A 16198-nucleotide genomic window follows, 5' to 3' on the forward strand; every position below is an offset into this window, starting at 1 on the left:
TACAATAAATAAGTGAATAGATCACCAAATAAATGACTTCAGTATGATATGTAACTATCAGTGGATATCAGAAATGCTTCTATTCTGTGATTTATGTTACTTGTTTTATTAAAAAAAAAATTATAGAGAGATTTCCATAATGCATACTACATACTCATTCAAAAGTCAAATTTCACCTCACAGAAATGCATAACCCCAATATAACCATAAGGACAACATCAGCAAAATCCCAATCAATGGGCATTCCATAAAATATTTGACCTCGGGCCTCCCTGGTGGTGCAGCGGATTGAGGCACAGCCTGTGGTACTGTCTGTGGCCTCTGTGGCACAGGTTCAATCCCAGGCCAGCCTGGGAGCAACCCACATGGTGCAGCAGACCTCTCCTGACTCCCCCGCTGCTCCCCTCAGCAGTGTATTTCAGTCTGTCTGCCTGTTCATCAGCTTCTGTTGATTTGGTATTTATATTTACTGAGCAGAAGCTTGAGTAAAATTTAATATATAGTTGAATTTTCACTGATAAAGCAAAATATCAACTTTGAATGATTACTAAGATTAACAATTAAGTACAATAAATATAAAAGCAATTTTTAAAAAATTAATCAGTATTTCATCAGTTTTGTGTGTAAGCATCCAACCTGGGGTAAATGTAAGTGTCAGTTATTCAGATTCTGATGGAAGGCCAGATTGAGTAAATAGGTAAGTTATTTCCTCCAGAAAGTTATATTTTTTTAACTATGTACAGTAATTTAAACTAATATAGCAAGTTGTTTTCTAAAGTGAATTTTCAAAAGGCTCCTAAGGTACTTCAATAAAGAGAATAGTAAATCTGTGATTACAAGCCAATTGTTTATGTTACTGCTTTCTCTGAGATACTGAAGGTACTTTATTGTGGAGTAAACTTTTCTCTAGAATCTATCATTTTATAGCAACTTAGTTTGTGAGTAATTAGTTAGCAAACTTTATGTCAAAATGATAACTAATACAATTACCTTAAACTTTTAACAAAGAAATTTTAAATAATTGTAATGCAGGTATCTTAATATTTTATACAGGCATAACAGCACTTGGTATACCTTAATATTTTCTATATTAATTGACAGCTTTGACAAGATGATCAAAAATAAGTTCATGGGAAAGGCATGAATGTAATATTAGTAAGTCATAAGTTGAAATAATTATAAAATATTTGTTTTCTTTTTCTTGCATTAACATGCATTCCCCCTTCACAAATCCACAGTTGCCATTTGTAATTCAAGTAGATTAGATTTTTAAGTTAAAGTAATATAAAACTAAGGTTAATCTATCTAATTTTCATATAAGTCTATACAATAAAATTTCAATATCCTTACAATTACAGGGGGAAAAAAAGTAAAAAAGTCACAGGAAAGAAACCATGTTTTACTATATAAACCAAGTTTAGTTATTAGAAAGGATGGAAACACAGCTTAAAATCTCAGATACCTGAAGTGTTACTATCTATTATATGTATTAATGCTTTTACAAATTATTGAACATGTCCCTAAAAATGTAGTGAGTCAGGAATATCCTTAAATGTAGAACCTCTTGTGTCTGGCACAACACTATAATGAAAACGGTGCCTTAATTTTCTGACATGGGACATGGGAGTAAAAGAATAAATGGTTATCTAATTCATAAATATTTAAAATGCATTTGTATGAAATTACTGGAACTTGGTTGCTTGTTCCTTCTGCATTGCTCTTGTCTTGCTGTGTAACAAATTCCTCACAATTTTGTAGCTTATAACAACATATCTAAGGGTGAGGATTATTTGTGGCTAAACTGAGTAGTCTGGTCTAGGTTTCTCACAAGGTCACTCTCAAAAGTTCTTCACTGGGGCCATACACATCTCATTTTCTAGTCATTTATACTCCATTTTATCTATTCATTTTTTAAAGATTTACTTTTATTTATTTACGCATACAAGAGCTGGGATGTAGGCCCGAGAGGGGAGGGGTTGGGGGTTGTGGAGGGTAGTGAGAAGATTCACCAGAGACAGAGCAGGGAGCAGAACAGGTCAATCTACAGAAATACACTGCTGAGGGGAGCAGTGGGCAAGACAGGAGAGGTCTGCTGCGCCATGTGAGCCAGCCTCTTTCCCCCTCCAGCCCCCATGGAATCAAGCAGTGTCTGTAAATAACGCTGATACTTTAACCCCTGCACCACCAGGGAGGCCCCTATTCCATTAAATTTATGTAAAGTCGTCTCCCATTTAAAGGTATTATGGAACATTATGATGTAAAGGGATGTAGGGCAAGCATTTTTTAATTAAGTGAGTTTTATTCTATTACATTAAAAAATCTAAATGTTTTGATTTACATGTGTAATTGAGTGGATCAAATTTTTTGATATAGTCAACAATATAATTTTACTATTGACAACCATATCAATCCTTTATAATATAATCATTATCAGAAGAATCACTCTGCATTGATTAAAAAGAAAGTTTTACATATATCTCTTCCAAGCGTGTTCTACACAGTGATTGAAAACAATAAATTCTGAGCTAAAACTTCCCTTAGCTAATTTAATCCTGGCCTACTTTTCAAAGTGTTATTCAGAAGTGTGCTACACCCTGTAATCTTTATGAGCTGATAAGGTCAATTCTGAAGCAAACCAAAATGAATAAATCTCAAAGATTTATGCCATTACAATAGCAATTTTGAAAGAAAGAAAGACAATTACTTTTTCTATTCTAATGTTTCCAAAATATGTGCTTTCCTATATTGCTATGTTGCACTGGTACTCTGACTGCCACAATGGGGAATTTCAAAAGCATAGTTATGAGCTGTTTCGAGAATTCAATAACCCAGCAACCTGCAGTTCGTAAGAGTTAGAGCCATGCTAATCATTTTGGAAATCATTCGGATATCATTTTACAATACCAGTGAGAATGAAAGTGGCAAATTATTTAGCTTTATATTGTTTTAATTCCATAATTAAGTAATTGGACTTGGAGCAAACAGTTTACTACTTCCGTTTTAATTAACATTTCACTCTATAACTATAGTCCTCACTATAAACACTATCATCTGCATACAAAGCCAATTATAATATGCATTATTGTAAGTAATAAAATGTTTTACTAATCAAACATTTATGTGGATCAGACATTTTTATGCAATGGCAATTATAAGAAAAGGAATCAGGTTACCAGTGACAAATGTTCTTAATTAGAGTTAAACAGGTCCGGATTAGTCATATTTTGTGTTCCTACTTAAAATATTCTATCCTAGAGAAACTTAGATTACTTTTAAAATTCATTTAAATAGTTCAAGATTCCAGCTAAGAAATGTTACTCTTATTTGGTGCTCTATTGTGATGACGTGGTTTTATTACTAATATAACAATTTAAATTACTGAACTTATTCAATTGGTGGGCGGATTTATCTATTTAGCAACAGCATAAGGAATTTTAACATATAAATTCTGATTTGCATTTTTAATTTAGAACATTCCTTGGCTTAGATTACTTACACAAAAAATATTTCACAAAAGGTCTCATAAATAATATAGAAAATTCAGAGTATTTTCGTCCTTACTGAATTCATATTTGGTTCAATCTACACAAGTTAAAAATCTTACATTAACTGAAGAATACCCAAATCAGAATTCCAGATTTGTACTTTAGATCTATGTGGATTATTGAGATAGTCCACAAATTTTTGGTAGGTTTTTTTGACATATAATAAATAATTCATTATAGTTATGAAAGTAGTATATGCCAGAGTGAAGACAGAAAGAGAGAGAGAGTTACAGTAACCACTATTATATGGTATTTTTGTAGGGAAAATCAAATAGACTAATGAAACAGAAAATAAAATCAGAGATAATTCCACATTTAATTTCAACAAGGATGCAGTACAGCTCACTGATTTTTGGATGACAAAGAAAATAAATACATCCCCAGCCTTACTCTAAAATTAATTGAAGTTGAATTATATACCTAAGTCTAAACATTAAACTATGACACTTCCAGAACACATCAAAGAAAATCTTTATGGAAAGGATGGATTTTTGGTGAGAATACCTAAATCCTTAAAAATAAAGGAAAATTGCTAATTAAACTTCATTGTCTGGTCATCAAAAGGCATCACTAATAAGGTACCAACCATGGAACTAAGGAAAATACTCAAAACATAGCTCTCTGAACAAGGACTATTGTTTAAAATATATAATAAACTCTCTGAAATCAATAATTAAAGTTAAAATTAGGGACCAAGTACCAAAACAATGGAAATGTCACAAAAGGAGATAAATTAATGGTCAATAATAAAATTAATAGCACATGACATCATTAATCATAGACGAAAAATACCCACAATGAGTTTTTACCACACACAGGATGTTAAAGTAAAGGATACTTTTAAGTCAAAATCCTGGAGAACAGCAGAGACTTCCTATCTTTCTTGTAAGAGTATAAAATTGTTGCAAAGCTGTGACAGGTTTGGTTGTTGTTGTTGTTGTTTTAATAAAGATGAACTTATTCTTTGATCCAGTGCCCGCTAGGTATTTATCCCAGAGTGAAAAACAAATCAACAGAACAACTCGTATAGGAATTGTTGTTGAAGAGGTATTTCTACAGCCAAATATGCAGAACAAATTAAATGCCAGGCAAAGGGAAAATAGAAAAAGAAATTACACTTGGGTAAAAACAACAGAAACACAATTGTGTATAAGTTTTATTCAAAATGGACAAATATGTGAAATAAGCCAAATGTCTACTAATGGTTCATTACATAAACAGTTATGATTTGAATATACAATGGAATACTACCCAGCAACAGCAAGATGCAGTATTTTATGTACAACCATTTTTTTTTTTAATTTTTTTTTTTTTTTATGGAGGCATGTTTTATTTATTTGTTTGTTTGTTTGTTTATACATGCACTGGGTACAGTCAGAAGGGCGGGAGGGTGAGAGAATTCACCAGAGCCAGAGCGGGGAGCAGAGCAGGCAGAAGGACCGAAGTACACTGCTGAGGGGAGCAGCGGGCGGCAGGAGAGGTCTGCGCGCCATGTGGGACCCTCCTCCGGTGGCCGGGGAGCAGCCGGGGATCGAACCGGCGCCGCAGAGGCCGCGGGCAGCTTCGCAACCCAACGCTCAACCTCTGCGCCACCGGGGAGGCCCAACCATTTTTTTTTTAAGATTTATTTATTTATTTATACAAGCACTGGGTACAGTCAGAGGCGCGGGAGGGTGAGAGAATTAACCAGAGCCACAGGGGAGAGTAGAACAGGCAGAGTGACAAAGTACACTGCTGAGGGGCGCAGTGGGCGGCAGGAGAGGTCTGCGCGCCATGTGGGACCCTCGCCCGGTGGCCGGGGATCGAACCGGCGCTGCAGAGGCTGCGGGCAGCTTCACAACCCAGTGCTTAACCGCTGTGCCACCGGGGAGGCCCTGTACAACCATATTAAAGGAAAAGGTTCAAACATGAAACAATACCTACTGTATGGGAATGGAGATAAATTATACCACATATATATCACATTGTCTTTCTCCATTCAACTGTATGGACACATCCCACCACTTTGGTTATTTTCATTTCTTGATTATTGTAAATAATGCTGCAGTGAACATGGGGGTACTTACATCTTTTTACTATAGTGATTTCCTTTCTACAGATAAATATCTAGAAGTAGAATTGCTAGATAATGTGGTAGTTCTATTTTTCATTTGTTAAGGAACTTTTATACTGTTTCCATAGTGAATCAATTTTGGCATTCAATATTAATGCAAATCTTATAAATTTGAGGACTATTCTAAAATGACTGTTCATTATTTAAATTCATTTTTTCCCTTCATATATTATTGCTTTTTATTCTTAGGCTTTTCTTTTTTTTGTTCTGAAGAAATGCAAAGCGTATTATTAATTATTTTCAAATTTTATTTACTTCTCATTTTGTTTCTCTAATCTTAATCCTAAAGAATCAATATTTTCCTTTATAGCCTTGAATGCTCTTACAATGTTTTACTTATGAACTTTAAAAAAAAAAACAAACTTGGAATCAGACATATACAGACTGAATTTTAGAATCCCATAGAATGGTTTTATACTCTGCCTCAAGAACTCATTAACATTGACTAGTTTAGAATTTGTTCAATAGTTTTAATTTGTTTATTCATTTGACCCTAAAGCTGTTTGTTTTCTTACTCATTTATTTAATTCTCTGAGCCTCTATTTCTTCATTGTGTGTCTTCATTTGTTCACCATTGGCCTTTTCTTGATTTAGCAACTCACAACATTTATAAAAAAGTATAGTTGTTCACAGAACATCTAATGTTAGAGAGATTCATTATGTTGACATTTTATAGTCTTTCCAATTATACTTTCTTCACTAGTTGTCCTCAAGTATCCTATTTATCTTCATAAGTACTTTCTTTAACTTTACAGAAGCTTTTCATCAGGAATCCATTTTTAGACGTTATTAAAATCAGGCATGTATAATACTTCCCATTTTCAAAGTGTGCAGTAATAATTTCTTCTCTCATTGCTTATATCATTTAGCAAAACTGAGAGAGAGAAGATGGCTTTGCTTAATATCTCATTGCAAACAAGCTTTAGTACTTTAATTTTAAAATATCTATCGGATGCTAGGTATTTCTTTAATGAGTTAAAGTGAAAATACATTTATGCTCTCACTTTCTTCACGTTTGTCCTTCCTTGTGTGATTAATCCTATAAATATGGAAGTGATGTTGATGTTTTATGCTAGAGCAGAATAATGCTTGTTAGGATCAGTAAAAGGGTTCACTAATCAGCATTCTCTGCTGTGTTGAGAAAATAAAAATAAAGCATAGGAGCCAAAATCTGAGTAGACAGTTTCACATTAATAAATAATAATTGCCAAGTGATGTTCTTTACATGTATTGGGACAAGTTCATTCCTATTACACAAGTATTAACCATCCGAATTACCTGGTGAAAACTTTTAGTGGAAGCAGTGGAGAAATGCTTTCTCTCAATTCCAAATCAAACTTGATGCTGGAAGGTATAAGGGTTTCACCTGTGTAAGTGCAAGGGGTTCTCACATACATTAATCTTTAAGTCATTCTCCTTCCCTATGTAAGAAGTGACTAAGATGCCTGAAAAAGGACAAACACAACTGGAAAATAGCTTGCCAGCTAAATGGAAACCAGGATTAGAGAAATGGTGTTCTTCCCTTAGTGTCCCCTGAATTATCATTTTCTTAAGCCGTTGGACTTTGGGAATTAAGTCTGTGGCTTAACCTATACAGGGGCAGAGAAGACTAGAAAGAGGCAGATCTTGATCTATACTTGTAAGGACATTTCTCCTATATTAAGTCACGGTACATTTGTGCACCTTACTGAGACAGTGTGAGTGGGTCTGGATACTTGCCCTTAACAGTTTCTGATATATAATAATAGTACCATGATCAAATTAACTGCAAATCCACTGTCTTTGCAAGGTTGAAAATTTACTTGCTGTTCCAATCTCCTCTCAAATTGTATCCAGCTTGTTTTCCATGAAGCTCAACAGAGAATTCACAACAGTAGGATATTATGATAGTGTAAAGTCAGATGCATAGAGCTAATCCAGTTATAAAAAATGCCACTAGATACTCTTTATTTGAATATATCTCCTTCCTTAAAATAGCATATCATAGTGAAATTAAATTTTCATTTTTTTTAATTGTAGTACCATTGACTTACAATATTGTTTATGATTTAGAGGTATAGGATCTCCCCCTTCAGATGTTGTTACCACACCACACCTAAACCAGATATACATAGTCCTCCACTATATTCCATTGTGCTCCCTGCCCACTTTGTTAAATCTTCTTTAAAGTTAAATCACAAAACCAGGGCCTCCCTGGTGGCGCAGGTGTTAACTCTCAGCACTGTCAAGCTATCACCAGCCACTGCAGCCTGAGTTTGATTCCAGGCCAGGGAGCTATCCACAAGGTGCAGGAGACCTCTCCTATCTCACCTACTGCTCCCCTCAGCAGTGGATTTCAGTAGATCTACCTGTTCTGATCCCCACTCTGTCTCTGGTGAATATGCTCACCCTCCCCCCCAACATCTCTGGCCTACACCCCAGCTCTTGTATGCATAAATAAATAAAATAAATTTTTAAAAAAATGAAAAGTTAAAATCACAAAACAGAAGAGGAGGGTCACTATTAATTTCTCTTGCATCTATAGTTGTCACTTCAAAGAAATGAAAACTCACATTTCACCTTCTTCACCTTTGCTCTCTCTCAGGTCTAAGAGTTCTTAGTACCGAAGCAGAATTGGGACTTTTCAATCTCTACCCAAAGGGATAACTTTCATAGAATTATGAGTATTTCCTTCAGGGTTCCCATGTTGTATAATCATATAATGTTGCTCACGTTCAATGTACCCAAATAATTTTCTAGTCTACAGAAGAGCATTATTTCCCTGGCCTTATACCTTCTACATTCATCAATCTACAGGGTATCCAGCAAGTAATCCAATTATCACAGATACAATTTTGTCACCAAGAACTAGTACTTAATATTGCCTAAGGCTTTAAAGTAAAAATCATCTGAATTTAAAGGGATGAGAGAAGAACAAGATAATCTTGGTGTCTAGTTCACCAAATTAATAGTCAGTGGATACAACACACTGTTCTAAATCCACATTCTGTGAACTTTAAATTCATGTGGGAGAAATTCCTACCACAAAATTAATATTCATATGATACATGTACATCACCGCTGGGAATAATTCCATCTATGCTTAATCCTATAATTTCCATTTCCCTTTGAGTCCTATTTCTAGCATGACAGTACTGGAATTTGGATGAAGCAACAGCATCAGCTTGTTTAGTCCTGTGAGAAGGTGAGATTTCTTAGGACTAAGAAGCATGCCTCAGGAAAGGTTTTACAGTTTCTTTCAGAGCATGCCCTGGTAGGTAATATTTTAGTATAAGCAGCTCCCACCATGAAGTTCAAGGTCAGTCAGTACCTTCATTTTCCTATATGGAAAAATCAACGATAACTGGTGACTCACCTAGCTAGCCTAGCACTAAGAATTTACAGCTGAAACCTCAGTAGCTCACATGATCACCTCAGAACTGACTTGCAGTTGAAAAGCAGTTAACATTGCTCAGCTCCCAACCCTTCCTCCCAAAGCACATAAAACTCACTGCCCTAAATTTAGAATAGTGTCCACCTCTGACATGCATGGTTGAGAGATGTGCTTTCCTGCTAAGCTGCAGAAACCTGTATTGCGAGAATGCCATACCTATTAGAAACCTTCCAGATTCATCGCCCTTCCTGCTGGGCTAGGGGTTAAGTCTCAGCGCTACCACTGTGATGGTCCCGTGCTCCTCTTACAGTATATTTTAGTAGATCTGCCTGCACTCTGGCCTATACCCCATTTCTTCTATGCAAAAATAAAATATTTAAAAAGAAAGAAGAAACCTTCCCAATCCATACTTTGCTTGCCTATGTCACCTATGAAACAATGTGGATCTACCCATGTAGACACTGGCATCAAATTCTTGCCTTTGATTAGCCTGGTGACTGAGTCTTATGACCTGCAGTTTTTTGAGATCACTCATATTCCTCGTGACTCTGCATTTTTGCTGTCTTGTGGTCTGTGCTGAGTGCCAGGGCATAAATGCCATATTAGGTAACTCAACCCTGCAGAAAGAGCCCCCTATTTGTAGACTGTGCTGCCTTCTGTTACTGTCCTAGATGTCACTGTAGCTTATGTCACTGTAGCTTTTTGCCCAGTCTGCAACTCGAAAATCTAAACCAAATTGCATCAGATTGTATACTTAATAGGTTACCTATTATGTGTAAACAGGACCTTAATTTTTAAAAAATATAACAAGACAAACAAGAAACAATCTTTAGTGACAGAAAAGAACAAGGACTCCCAGGGGCTGGGAGCAAGGGGAAAGGATTAACTACAAGGGGACATGTGGCAACTATTTAGGGTGATGCAAATGTTACACATCAGCACCTACAGGCTGCATACGCATTTTAAAAATTCATGAAATTCTAAACTTTAAAAAATGACAAAATTTACTTTCTGTAAATTATACATCAAAACTGAAGCATTACAAAGGTCTGCTAACTCCAAGGTGAAAAAAAAAAAAATTTGCTGGTGCACAAAAGTCTAAGAAGTCTATAATGCACACCTTGGAACAACAAAAATCTTTCATTGGGTATTTTGGCCCCAACCTTCCATACTTTTGTTTACTAATTTTCCCAGCTCTTGTAAGAAAGGTTGGAGTAACAGAGAAAGTCTAAATTAATAGGGTTCCTATTCCTGACAAGGTTTAATAATTGAAAGAATGGTACAAAGTTGTGGCTGCTGAATACCTTTAAAATGTAAAAAACTTTAATTAACAAGAAGGTCCATTTGAAGGTCATGGCTTTGAATGGTTCAGCAAGTAATGATCACTCCTAAACAAAAACCTAGAATAAGGCAGATTCCCCCTGAAACATTTGGTTTGAAATCCTGCAGACACCATGTATTATCTGCTATTTTTATTTTGTTTTGTTTTCAATTTCCTCCTATCAGCCATGCGGGAACCTGTCACCTTCTATTCAATTTCTTCTCTACCCATCAATGCAGTTTTCTTTTAAGATGAGCAACATCTATTACCAGATGCTTTATAATCCTTGAGCTACTTACAGAATGTATAAAATTTCTGCGATTTTTTTTTTGTTTTACTATGTTAAACTCAGTGAGTGTTTTAATTCCTGCTCACTTTCAGAATACCTGCCCATGTGCAGTGTGTTTCAGCATTGAGTGCTGTCTCTTGTGAATGCTCTTGCTGTGGACTTATAGCCAGTGGGAATTGCCTGAACGCAGTCTCAATCAGCTGTCTCAAATGCAAGCATCCCATATCCCTCCCAGTGTTTTCTGCTGTAGAGCCCCAGAGCAGGTAGAAGTTCCAATTCAAACACATTCACAGCTTATGGTGTGCTTATGCTGTTTCATTTATATATTAACCCTTCCATATGTCTTATGCCTGCTATATGTTCCATCTGCCCAAATCCCTCTGTGTGAGTTAGAGTTCAGTCACAGAAATACAATCTCTAGGTGGCAGACATACATATTTGGACTTGGTACCACAAGTGACCTTTCCAAATGTAGACACAATTTAATGTAGCTGAACCGAGCGAAGGCTACAATCTTCACGTCTGAGGCTGCACCATGAAGTTGACTAAGGTGCCTTAAAATTTCCCCTCAGATTGACTGAACTTCCATAGACTTCTTCCACATTCTTCCTTTTTCTCTCCCTCCCTCTCTTCCTTCCTTTATTTTGGTAAAAAACAGAATTCTGTTTTGGTTTGAAATCCTGCAGACACCATGTATTACTTGCTAAAACAGAATTATTTTGGTAAAAAAACATAAATTTTACTGCTCTAATTGGCTTTGTTAAATGATTCATGAATTGGACAGCATCCCCTCTAGGTAGTAAAAAAGGCTCTGCAAGAGGGCCTCCCTGGCAATTCAGTGGGTTAAGATGCAACCTATGAAGCTATCTGCAGCCACTGCAGCACGAGTTCAATCCCCAGCCAGCCAGGGAGCCACCCACATGGTGCTGCAGACCTCTCCTGTCTCACCAGCTGCTCCCCTCAGCAGTGTATTTCAGTGGATCTGCCTGTTCTGTTCCCCACTCTGTCTCTGGTGAATCCCTTCACCCACCCACCCCCACACCTCTGGACTTTACCCCAGTTTTTCTATGCAATAAATAAATCTTTAAAAAAAAAAAAGTCTCTGCAAGAGGGCTTGTGAAGTGGAAAATTGTTATATTCACAAAGAGGGTGGGTCCTGGTTATTGGGAAAAGAAATTATTTCAGGCATAGCCACCTTTTCTCAGGGAATGAGAGTCTTATGCAGGTTACCTCACCAGTGCTGATCAGGAAATTCCAGGTAGTTTCTTTAAAATTCCACTTTTGGGAGAAGCTGAACCTGCAATTAGCTTAGATATTAAGTTTTAGTGGGTCCCAGCATGAATGACTCCAATTGAGCCTGATTTTTATTTTTTTAACTTTCTTCTTCTCTCTTTCTCTGTCTCTCCCCTCCTCTCTTTAGAAATCCTGTAATCCTAAATTCTTAGAAATCTGTCCTTTGAGATGCAAATCTTTTTAAAAAGACTCTTGTCAAAGACTCTGGACAGATTTATAACCTAGTAATCTTTTTTTCATTAATAATCTGGGAACCATCTCTTTGAAATAAAATCATGGAGGAAGATAACACCCAAATCTCCTAGATACTGAGGGAGGATAGAAGGCTAATTTCTGTGGGGCACTTTTGTTTCAAATTATAAAATTACCTCCAGTCAGGAAGATAAGAGTAAATGTGCTTTTTCCATTGGGTAAATCCAATTAGCAAACACAGATGGCCTACCATCTTCTCTTCATTCCAACTATTGCCTTGAATAGAGTTTTGCTTTGCTGTTTAATTTTGTTCAGTGAAATTTTTGCTTTGAAAAAAGTCCACAAGACAAGCTTTCAAAAAGAAAATATGGATGTTAAGTGGGGAACAGCAAGATGAAATTAGAACTCATGGGCATGATCTTGACCCCCAACACACTTGTGCTGCTTCCTTGGTGTATGGGTTTCCTGTGGAAACAGGGTCCTACATTGTGAAGGAAGTAAAAAAAAAATAAAACCTGTTTGAGAAGTAGAGAACTTAAGGAAGAATCTTGGGAAGTATGAAAAGTAGTGAGCACAGATTGTATTTATCAGGGGCAACACATGTAACCTACAAAATGGCTGCTGCTTCAACCAAATCTCACTCAAGAAATTCTCTGTTAGTGCCTCCCTGGTGGTGCAAGGGGTTAAGCCTATGAAGCTAAGCGCAGCCACGACGGCATGAGTTCTATCCCTGGCCAGGGAGCTACCCACATGGCACAGTAGACCTCTCCTGATTCACCTGCTGCTCCCCTCAGTTCTGTTCCCCACTCTGTCTCTGGTGAATCCTCTCACCACCCGCACCTCTGTCCTGTAACCCCGTTCTTGCATGCATAAATAAATAAGTCTTTAAAAAAATTCTCTGTTAGGCTCTGCTACCTAAAACATTCATCAAATTGAATTCTGGGATATATACTTCCTGTTGTAGAGAAAATTGAGGTGTAGGTCAGAGATGTGGGGGTGAAGGAAGAGACAGAATGGAGAACACAAAAGACATCTTTATCAAACTACCCTGCAGGGGACAAGACTGGAGAGAATTTCTATGCATGAAGAAGCTCTTGTAGCTGTCTTTTGAGCTAGTTGTCTGCTGGGATGTCTGGCCTTGGGCATTGACCATAGACAGAATAAGTCTTGACTACTTCCCCATTCCTAAAGCTCTGCTTGTCCTGTCAAGGATGGACTTAGCCCTGGTTCCCATAGCAACCTTATTGATTTCCCTTATCTCTTTAAGCCTCCCAAACTTGCCCACAGGGCAAGGAGTGGGGGCTTAGTTCTTAACCCTAGAAATGATGCCCCACCAGTTCCCCAGACACATTACAAAGTTATTGTGGTAGGAATAAAAATAGTCACTCTTCAGGCCTTGTTCCTGATTTAATAATCTTTGTAATGCATGTTCCTCTCTGACTGTAAGGTTATTCTTTTTCTTTACTATATAGATTGCTTTTTAGAATAAATTGATCATAAGCTTCTTTGTTGCCGTTATTACTTTCTTTACACTTTGAAAAAATTGCTGATCGTATATTAAAAATAACTTTACATCTAAGTGTATATGCTAAAGGTGCTACAGAAACTGTTTACTTAATAATATTTTTATAGTGTATCAAATTGTGCTTAGAACTGTAAAGAAATTTAGCCAAAAATTTTGGTGTAATATTCATATGTAATCAGAACAGTCCCCCAAAGATGTCAAGGACCAGGTTCCTACTTTGATGCATCTCTGTATTAACATGCAGTTTTGTTCTTAAATTTGAAGGATGGGCAGTGTGCTATCAAATCCTGCTCATGTTTAAGAAAGATAAGATAAACCAAAGAAACAAAGGAAAACACAAACTACTATATTTTGTGCTCACCATTATTTTTTACACACATACTTTCCTTTGATATTCACTTCTCTTTCAATTGAAGTCTATCTTTGATTCATTCTTTCAGAGGATATTTGGGTGGTAAATTCTTTTTGTATATGGATACCTGAAAATGTGTTCATTTCATGATTTACTTGTGATAGCTGACTATGGGATTCAAGGCAAAAAAAAAAAAAATTACCTTCATAAAGATATCCCATTGCTTACTGACATCTTTTGTTTATGATTCTGTCTCTCCTGTCACTATAGTGTTCATACATATTTAAGTTGTCTATTATATGTCTCTTGCAGATCTAAAAATTTTTATGTTTCTATATGTCTCTATGATATTCTGCAGTTTGACATTAATATTTTCTAACTGTGCAATGTGGTGAGGTTGTACAGTTAATCTAGCCAAGCTGAAACATTTCTCAGAGCTCATTTCACTTTTTCTGTACCAAGCTGAGCTTGGTTACAAGATATAGTTCAATATGCCTTGGAATGCAGTAAAGAAACAGCCATTTTTGTTGTGTATCAGTCAGAGCAGTGTACCAGACCCTCACAGTGTACCAGACCCTCACCATCTCCATTTTTGGTTTGACAATACTCAGGCCCTCAGTAGTTCCACCTTCTAAAAGATCTCTCCCAAGCTTTGGGTTTAGTGCATATGAATGTTAGTTTGGAAAGTGTTAGTTTGTCCTGAAGGCCACCCATTTAACAAGGATTTGAAATGGCATGAGTCAGATACAGAATCCATTTTATTCTCATAGGTCATAAAAGTTTTTCGACTTTTTCTTTTTTTCTCTTTTAGAGTTGTGGTCCAGATCCTCCTCTTGACACCTTGCTAGCATTAGGTCCACAACACACACAAAAACATAGATAGCATAGTTATCGTAATCCACATTGTGTATCTTCCAGTCCTTACTATAAATCTCTACATTTATGTCACTTTGGATCTACCTGTCTGAATGAGCCATAATAGAGTTCTTATTTCTAATTTATGAATTTATTCATTCATGCTACTTGATGATGTCTCCTTCAAGTGTGATATGTTAGGGATTCAGTTCTGGAATATTTTTTCTAGAATTATTTTATGAAATATTGTTTCTCACATATTCCATTTATTTGTTAGATTCTTCTCAAATTCTTCTGATGTAATCTTGCCATTTCTTCTCCATACCTGTTGACAGTTTCCATATTTTTATTGCTTCCAGCAGCATTATGGTATAATAGCTCAAAACTGTGTTTAAATAAATTATGAACTATTCTCAATTAGATTTTATCCTATATATTATTTATATCTTTATTTCTCATTCCAGATTATATAATTGAATTCTTCCTTTCTTTATAAAGAAATCTGTTCTGATTGCAAAAGCAAGACTACAGAGAGTGGTAAGATAGCAAGGTAGGGAGACATTCCAGTGCACTGTGTTGGAGGGCTATGGGTGTTTTAGTGGTGGGTGTGGTGTGGTAACAAAAGTCAAAGAAGGTATGAACCTATATCCCTAAATCATACACAGTGCTACAAAACAAAGTTATATTAATAAAATTATATAATTTTAAAAATATGTAAGTAAAATTTTTTTAAATTAAAAAAATCTGTTATTTTCATTTCTTCTTTTTGGTCCATAGTCCATTTTTTTTTCAGCATTTACTGTATTTTATGAGTTTGAAGATGTCCAACAGACTTACTTAAAAATCATTTAGGCTGCTTTTATCCTTTCATCAAAAATTATTATTTTATTTTGTGCTCCCTTATTATTAGTGTTCCCTTGGTATTCTGCTGAAAGATTTTAATTCCCTTTCATCTTTACTGGAAGATTCTTTTTTTCAAGTTTTTTTTTTTCTCTTTTTCTATTCAGTTTAAATGTTCAATGACTTCTTTTCTCCAGGACTACCAGGCCGGAAGTTAGTCTTATACTGTTGGTACGACTTCTTAGCCCAGCAATTATGAAGGTCTTTCATATTTAATTTATAGCCATTGAACAAGATGGCACCTCAACCCAGTTCTTTGCATAGTGCTGCCTATTCCTCTGAAGCTACCTAGTTATGAACCTTTACCAAATACATAGATGTAGGCAGTAGTCAGAGGATATTTTTTGAGTTGTAGTCTGTTTCATGCAGTAAAATTTATATATATATTACAGTTTTCATCTAGAAAAATGTTATGCTTATTTCTATTTTCCCTCATTGAC

This window comes from Talpa occidentalis, unplaced genomic scaffold (assembly GCF_014898055.3).
Source record: "Talpa occidentalis isolate TD23 unplaced genomic scaffold, MPIMG_talOcc4v2.1 talOcc4.6, whole genome shotgun sequence".
NCBI classification, from domain to species: Eukaryota; Metazoa; Chordata; class Mammalia; order Eulipotyphla; family Talpidae; genus Talpa; species Talpa occidentalis.